This window comes from Lytechinus variegatus, chromosome 12 (assembly GCF_018143015.1).
Source record: "Lytechinus variegatus isolate NC3 chromosome 12, Lvar_3.0, whole genome shotgun sequence".
NCBI classification, from domain to species: Eukaryota; Metazoa; Echinodermata; class Echinoidea; order Temnopleuroida; family Toxopneustidae; genus Lytechinus; species Lytechinus variegatus.
The window spans coordinates 3,390,222-3,400,004 of NC_054751.1; positions in this window are offsets into that span (position 1 = coordinate 3,390,222).

Here is a 9,783-nt window from a genome sequence, read left to right on the forward strand (position 1 = left end):
GGCACGCATGCACGGCATATGATATGGGGGGGGGGGGTGGGGGGTGCCATATGCCCCCAACAGTTTTTTCGGCCAAGAAAAAAAGGGAGAAAAATTAAAGAAAAGGAGAATGAAAAGAATCATACATTATATCCTCTATGGATATAAGGTCTGAATCCATCCCCAATTAGCCGTTACATGTTATTAGATCGATAGCTTCTTCTTTTATTTTACAAGTTTCCAATATAGCGATATGACCTTTCATTATATAGCTTGTTTTTTTTGTCCCCCACCCCATTGTCCGACCATTGTATCTGCCCGACTTTAAGAAGTCCAGTATTACCCATAGTTGGGGCCCCATAAATGTGGTTTGATCGGTTGAACCCATGCCATGGGCCATGGTTTGTGCAGATTTCCTGTACTATAACGCTTACTTGACGATGGAACATATTTGACTCATGAATAAAATAGCGTGTGATAAAAGACAGTGTGCATCAGCAACTGACTTTTTTCATTGAACTAGGCATATATGCGGTAAATAAGCGTAATTTATACAGGAAACATGCATAAACCATGGGTGTAACCCCCCCCCCCCCGGGGGGGGGGACAGTCAAATGTATTTCTGTACACATGCGTGATTAAATTGTTTCCAAACATTCCCCAAACGAGTTTTTCAGTGTGCAAAATAACCCCCTACAACTTTTTCGCGGGCTATATTTACAAAAATTGGCCCCTATAAGTAGTTGCCAGAATTTGACCTCAGGAAAAAAACCCGGGGAAAAAGCTTGAGGAAAATTGAAACATATATACCCTAAACACATTGGAGCTAGTCTTAAAAAAGGTTTTTGAAAAAAAAGTTACCCTTAATACTAGCTTTTGACCCCGCGATTGACCATTGGCTGCCTGCATCCAAAAGTGAGCGATTTTGGGGGGTTTCAATTTGGTTTAACTTCTCACCAGAGTAGGTCCTACTAGAATATTGTGGGGGGGGGTTCTTATTTTTATTTGGCAACCAGTCAATTTGACTATTTTCGCCATAATATATATCATATTATTAACGTTTGTTTTCTTAAAATGGAAAAAAGTAAAATTCAAATATTTCTTTTTCCTTTCTTTTTTTTTCTTTTCTATGCTTTTTTTTATCATTATTGTGTGAACGGGAGCTGTAGTTTCTTTACTAGTCGTTTTAGAATATAGCCTTTAATAATATTAATGATAAGTTCTTGGGAATAATGCAATCTCGACGCAATCGACTCATTCTCCTCATCAGTGGCTTATTTATTCAGTATGGGTGCATGGGGGGGGGCTTGTTGAACTTTTGTAGAGGGCACCGCGATAAAAAAAATGAAGCCTAATTCCGGGGGCGGACCCAGCTTAAGGGGGGGGGGGAATTTTCACTCATATTTTCCCCGATCGGCCGCTCAAAGTTTTTTTTTGTTTGTTTCTTTGAAGGGGTTGTCCCAGTGGCGTAATGAGCAAATAATTTGGAGGGGGCTCGATATGGCGTATCGCATAAAATTAGTAAGAAGTTGCCAGTAATCAAAGCGAGCAAGCAAATATGCTGACATTTTTATTACAAAAATACAAGGTTTTGATAAATTTTGACATAATATTTGGAAAATAATATCACATTTCATCCTAATCCCTTTCTTTTTCTCTCTTTTTTTTCTTGGTCGTGATTCCTTCTTTTTTTTTGGGGGGGGGGCAAAACGCCCATATCCGAAAAAATCACTTCCTAGCTTTACTTTATAAACAACATAAATGTGTAATAATCTCATAAGCCCTATGTAAGCTAAAAAAATGAAATTCCATGTATTTTGTCCTGAAAATTAAACATTCTAGGCAATGTTTGTGAACAGAGCGCGTTATGTAACTAGATAACTACCATGAGCGCGAAAAGCTATTAGAAATGTTAAATATGCATTCTGGCCTAGTCGAAAAGGGACCTGAGGACGTTTCGCAGTTAGCCATTAAAACGATGTATATTTCAACGATTAAATAATGCGAGCGCGAAGCGCGAGCTGAACATTTTTGATATTCCAACCTAAAAAGATGAGATTTCACCCCCCCCCCCCCCCAGGAGACACTCGAATCATGAAAAAGGATGGGTAATTTTTGGTATCTTCCTTTATTAAAAATGCGAGCAAAAAGCGCGAGTAGAAAATTTTTGATATTCTGATCAGAAACTGGATAATTTTAGTACATTTTTAATAAGATCAAGCTGCGTATCTCAAAAAACATGCGTGCGTCCGTTTTAGACTGCAGAATCTGCATTCTGAATACATTTCATTTTTCATCATGTAAATTAATAATGCGAGCGCAAAGCGCGAGTTGAAAATAATATTTCAAATTCCGACATGAAATGAGTCAATTTAAGCACTATTTACAGCACTGTGTATATAAGGAAATTGGGAAGTCGATTTGGGCAGCACTAAATAAATGATGCGAGCTCAAAGCGTGAGCTGATATTTTATCATTATTATAACCTAGAATCGAGTCATTTTAATTTAAGGCCTAAGGATATTTTGTCATCATATAAGAATGATGACTATCTTCATTTTCTTTTCCTAAAACATGTCGATATTTCTGAAGAAGGGACAATTTAGTTATTATGAATTCATAAAAAAATTATTTCATATTTATTAATCTAATTAGCCTAATGAATGTGTGAAATTTGTTGACAGTGTATGAGGCCTGAAAACTGGAAATTTTAAGTATTTTTGTAATCATGAATAGGATTCATTTATTGATATATTTTTAGCAAATATGCGAGCGCAAATCGCGATCCGAAATTTTTTAATGGGGGAATAATTTAAGTAGTTTGTTATAGAATTACTATATATAGGTATACATAACTCACCAATCAAAATGCGAGGGCACAGCGCTAGCTCAAAGGCCTTCAATCTTTTTAGAATCGAGACACCTGAAAAGGAATATTTAGGTCATCTTATATGAAGTACAAAAAGACAATAGGTAGGCCAGTGGCGGACCGTGACCCCGAGGAGACAAAGCATTGGGGGGCACGGCATTGTTCACAAACAATGCAGTGCCCCCCCCCCCCAATGCTTTGTCTCCTCCGGGTCACGGTCCGCTACTGAGCCTCGTAGGCCTACTTGGCAAATAATGTGAGCGCACAAAATGTTGCAAATGTTGATTCACACCATAAAACGGACATTTTCCAGAGCACTTTAACAAATTGGTAAATCAAACAAAAAAAATGAAAGATCGATGTCCGAGCTGAATCATGTTTTGCATATTGACTTCATAACTTGATATTTTAAACTACATAATCAGCCTATTGAGCAAGATATGTATCTCATCGAACAGGCAATGCGAGCGCGATGCGCGAGCGAAATTTTAATATAGTGACATTAAATATCTTCTCCTGACATTATTTTATTCACTCGTCTTCCCCCTTTTATGTTTCGTCTTCTTTTTTTCTCCTTTCTTTCCACTTCTTTTTTTCTTTCTTTCCCCGTTTTTCCCAATTTATTTGCTCCGTCAATAGGGTGAGGGGCCCCGTGCCCCCTAGATCCGCCTATGTTGGTAGTTGTTATGATGAACACGATGCACATCTCTTACGAAATGAATGCGAGCGCGAAGCGCTAGCGGAAAACTTTTATAATGATGAAACTAAAAGGACATTTTTAGTTGTTGTATTTTCAGCTTGCGCTTCTCGTTCGCATAATAAACTGTGAGGTCGGGATGCGTATCTCACTTAACAATTTATTGATGCGAGCTCAAATTTTTTATATACTGACGTAAGAAGGACTCTTTCAAGGTATAATTTTTATTCTAATTGCTCGCCCATTTTCTCTTCTTCTTTTTTCTATTTCTTAGACTTTATTGCGCCATCGTCGGGGGGGGGGGGGCAAAATCTTTGCCCCCTGGATCGGCCTATGTATGTTGACTTGAAAAACACTAACACTTATGTACGTGGGATCGATGCAGAGGATCGCAATATTTGATGTTAACCCATTTTTTATGACCCTGAACAGGATACCTATCTCGCTAACAGACTTAAACTCGAGCACACTATTTTTTTTTCTATTATCGTAAAAACGGGATATTTTAATTTAGCCGCATTAATTTAAGCTTTTTGGGCAGGACATAATTTTTCACTATAAACAGGCAATACGAGCAATGTTGCGCCCCCGGTAGAAAATGCCAACAAATTCTTCGCTGTCTAATTCTGAATCTTTCCAGAACCTTCAGTTAACTGAAGCATGTCCTAACCCCAAATTACTGAGCTTTGTCTCGATTTCGAATCAACAACCGTAGAGGGTAACACCCTTACTATTTTTCTGAGCAAATGTTTTTCTCCAATTTCAATACACACAATGATGAAAATATAATACTATCGCAATATAACATTGAAGTCTCAATAGAAACTTCGACCAATTAGAAGCATTTGATAAACAACTAAACTATCAGTGGTCAGTGATCGGCATTGCAGAAACATGGCTCAAACACACTCCCTCCTCGCTTTATAATGTAGAAGGATTTACCTTTGTCTCTATAGAACTGATACCGGGGGGGGGCACTTACATTGACGAGTGGATACCACGCGCGACCAAAAAACACGTAAACAGGATGTCTTTTTCACGATAGGGCACGTTACGTACGTAACGTGTTAAGGGTGTCAAAAACACAAAAATAATGAAAAAGGGTATCTATTTCGCTAGGAAAATTACGTGTTTAGGGTCGAATTTGCGGGGATGATAAAACAAAATTAAAATGTTTTATAAAGGATGTCCTTTTTGCCCCAACACTTCGTGTTTAGAGTCCGATTTGCGCGAGGTGTAGAAGGTGGGGTCGTACTAAACCAAATAAGGTAAAGTCAACGACCGAAGGACCCGTAACAATAAAACATTCCTGTACTTGTTTAGTTGTTCATTTCAGGGAACATTTGCCAAGAGTATCGTTTTGTTTCCAATACTTGTTTAGGGTAGGGTTTCACACGCCAATACTTGTTAAGGGGTGCATTTTCAGAATATGGAAATTACGTGTTTAGGGTGCTTTTCGAGACCCCATGGTCGCGCATGGTATCCACTCGTGAATAGAAGTGCCCCCCCCCCGGGAACTGATAAGAGAGGTGGCGGTGTGGGAATGTATATTCCCGACGGGTTTGACTTTACAATAAGTGACGAACCAACCATTATATCAAATACTATAGAAACTATCTTTGTCGAATTACATTTTCCTCATAAAAAGAATATATTCATAGGTGAAATCTATAGACCCCCAAATACAAATCCTAAAGATTTTTTTTTTGAAACATTACAGTCATTATTATCAGCACAAATACTGAATAATAAAACATGCATTATCATGGGGGACTTTAACTTAATCCAATGTGACCAAAACACTGATAGTCATGACTTTCTTAACTTAATGCTATCTAAACATTTCTTTCCAGCGATTACCAAATCAATCAGGATAACCGATACATCAGCTACATTGATTGACAATATTTTTGTTGGAGGAACTTCAATTTTCAAGTCAGGAATTATAGTAAGTGATATCTCAGACCACTTCCCCATCTTTACATTGATACCTAGCATTATTCTTAATCCAAAGCCTAAAACAAAAAAATAATACAGGATCACGTGATCTGTCACTATACACAACATCAACCGCCTAAAAATGAACTCGATACAGTTGATTAGACTGCAATCTATCTGTTACTGATATCGCATTCGATCAATTCATAGAAATACTTATGCATCACTTTAACTCTTGTATCCCAATTCGAAAAAACATCATTCAGATTTTAAAAAAAGCGCACAGGGCGTCCATGGATATCCAAGGCTTTATTAAAGTGCATCAATACAAAAAACAATCTATTTTATAAATATGAAAACAACCCTACTTCTTTGAATAAATTCAAGTATTCTTCTGACCGTATATATATTAACATCTTCGTTGAGGCTTGCTATAAGAACTTATAATCGAAAAAATTCATTAAACATAAAAACGACATTCAAACTACCTGGAATACAATTAACGATATTCTGAAAAGGAAAAAGATATCCAACCAAATAACAAAAATCTGTATAAATGACAATGACATTCTAAATCCCCTCGAAATTGTTGAGGAATTTAATAACTATTTCGTTAACATTGGCCCTAATCTTGCCCATAACATTCCCTCAACTGACATAGACTTTAAATACTTTTTTAAATCCCCGAATCCAAATTCTTTATTCTTTACCCCAATCTTAGAACATGACGTTATCGACATTGTTAAAGGTCAAGTCCACCTCAGAAAAATGTTGATTTGAATCAATAGAGAATAATCAGACAAGCACAATGCTGAAGATTTCATCAAAATCCGATGTAAAATAAGAAAGTTATGACATTTCAAAGTTTCGCTTATTTTTAACAAAATAGTTATATGAACGAGCCAGTTACATCCAAATGAGAGAGGTGATGATGTTACTCACTCACTCTTTCTTTTGTTTTTTATTGTTTGAATTATACAATATTTCAATTTTAACCAATTTGACGATTGGGACCTCCTTGCCTGAAGCACAAAATGTTAAAATAATGGAATTCCACGTGCATGACGTGTTCAGGGTGGAATGAAACTTCATTTCACATGACATTGACGAGAAAATCAAAACATTTCATATTTCATATAATAAAAAAAAAGAAATAGTGAGTGAATGACACAATCGACTCTCTCATTTGGATGTAGCTGGCTCGTTCATATAACTGTTTTTGTGAAATGAAGCGAAACTTTGAAATGTCATAACTTTCTTATTTTACATCCGATTTTGATGCAATTTTTCAGTGTTATGCTTGTTGAATTTTTCTCTTTTCATTCAAATCAAGTTTTTGTTGGGGTGGACTTGTCCTTTAATAAATGTAAAACAAAAATAAAAGCCCAGGGTATGATGGTATAACAAATCGTGTATTAAAAGAGATCATACCACACATTTTTGCACCTCTAACACATATCCTGAATCTATCCATTACAAATGGTATCGTTCCACAGAAAATGAAAATTGCCAAAGTCATACCAATACTAAAGAAAAGGTGCCTCTGATCATCTTAGTTGGTAATTATCGCCCCATTTCTCTTTTGACCTCCCTCTCTAAAATTCTCGAAAAACTAGTATATTCACGTACAATGTAATTTTTAATATATCATCTACTAATCAATTTGGCTTCAGACAGAAACACTCCACAACTCATGCATTACTTGCTTTCTTGGATAAGATAGCCCATGCCATAACATGTCTCACACTGTTGGAATTTTCCTTGACTTCTCCAAGGCCTTTGATACTATCAATCATTCGAGGAAAGGCCTTGGAGTGGTTTGGAAATTATCTTTCCGACAGAAAACAATTCGTTAGTATTAATGGACAGGACTCTTACCCGAGATTAGTGTCATGTAGTGTTCCCCAAGGTTCCTTGTTAGGCCCCCTATTGCATTTATATTATGTATTAATGATTTTCAACTTTTTGCAGACGATTCTAATATATTTTTCTCCCACCGTAACCCCCCCCTCCATGAAATCCTGAACGAGGAATTGAAAATGGTCCAAGCCTGGATTAATGCAAATAAGTTATTTTAAATGTTACTAAAACTAATTATATGTTGTTCGGTAATACTATCAAATCTTTACCCGGTGATATATCGATTGCTAACACAAGTATATTCCACAAAATATCTTAGAATTTATATCGATAGCAAACTATCGTGGGAATCACATATTAATTATCTTTGTACATTAACGGCTAGAAACACAGGCATTTTAAACAAATTCAAACATGATCTTCCCAAAAAAAGTGTATTATATCTGTACAATACTTTGTTTTTGCCCTCATCTCATTTACGGTATTCTTGCTTGGGGTAGATAGCAGTAAAATTCAACTACACAGGTTGTTTGTCATTCAAAAACGTGCGGTTAGAAACATCAATAATGCTAGATTGCTTTCCCGTACAAGTCGTTACTGTCATGGAAATCAACTTCTCAAATTTTCAGACTTATATAGATATAATTTAGGAATTTTCATGTTCCAGCTATCCACAAATGAATTACCAGCCATTGTCACCTTATTTTTTGTTAAAAGAAATGTAATTCATTCATATGCAACTCGAGGAGGCGCGATAGCTCAGTCGGTAGAGCGGGGGATTCGTATTCCGGTGACCCGGGTTCGATTTCCCACTTGGTACGCTAGTGCCCTGTGGTAAGGCATTAATCCTCAGTACCAGGTCCTTCGGAGAGGACCTTAAGCCGTCGGTCCTCTGGTTGATTGCTTTACAAGCATTCATTCATGCTTTCTTAGCAGTCATCATTTGCACCGACTCGAACAATCTTTGCTCAGAAAACAATTACTTTCTCAGGACCGAAGTACTGGAACGGACTATCCAAAGACATTTCAGACTCCGATTCATTGTTTATATTCAAACGCAAACTTAAACATTCTTTTCTGAATGATTATGCAGTTCAGGCATTAGTAGATATCTAATCCTTTCAGCAGCTCCATTTTACCACCATACATCCCTTTAAAACATTACTTTCCTTCCATGGCGTGCTACACTGTAAAAAGAATTGTTGAAATTACTCAATAAAATTGTTTAGACAGATTGCCTTATTTTTTCAAGTATTTATGAGTTTGGCAGTTTTAAGTAAACTTTACTTATTTTCTTTGCATCCATTTCTCTCAAGAAAATTAAGTTACAATAATTTAATTCAATTTAGTAAAACAATCACTAAAATATTTTAAAAAATCAAATGGGGGAGTGGACTTTCGTTATTCGAAAGTCCGCTATCCCATCGTCCCCATTTTGCTTTAGTGGCATCATTTTCATCTTAGACATCTTTTATCCAAATACTAGACTTTGTGCATTTTCACTTATACATGTATAGGTACTTACATTGATATTTATACGCGATCGTTTCATTCTTACAAATAAAACAGTGAGAATATAATGATTTTCCGAAAACCTAAAAAGACATCTAAAATTTTTTGCTAAATGATTATTAATGTTGCTCTTTCTTTGATTCAACAAAAGAATAAAAAAATTAGCACGCCCTTATCCGAAAAAAAAATCAAGCACAAATAGATATGACAGTTATTAAAAAAACCCAAACATTTACTTGCTCTAACATGTCTAATGAATATTCATGCATTACTTAAACAAGGCGTTAATTGAAAAATATAAGTAAATTTATAAGAAATAATCATCTTTGCATAATTGAGTTAGATCTACTCAATCAAAGCAAGCCAGCAATACGTGAATTTTCTTAAATGTATATTTAACCAAAATAAATCAAGTAAATTAAAAGACAAGTTAAAACTACTTAAAAAAATGAAAAAATAATAACAAATTATACTTATATTCATTAAGTATATTAGCTACTGAGACATTTTTTTTACAGTGTACAGATGTGATTAAACCAATTGGTTCACTATACCTGTATAAACTTTGGCTTTTCTGTTACCTTGTTATTTTTAATAACTATATAACTATATAGCCTTATATCTTATCTCCTTCTTCCATTGGGGCCTAAAACTCAAAAGCTCTTTCACTTAGGCCCCTCCATTTTTCACCAATTTAAATTCTTACAGTGTATAATTTCTGTCTCAAGAACCATTTATTTCAACTCAAGATAATTATGTAATACGCATGTCAAGCATGTAAATGTCTGTATATGAATTATGGAAATAAACTAAACTGAAACTAAAATGAATTTGCATGAAGCCCCCTAAGTTCAATTTGGTGCCCTCGGTTGAACATAAACTTGGCGCCCCCATGTGAAATATAACTTTGCCCCCACCCCCCTGAAAT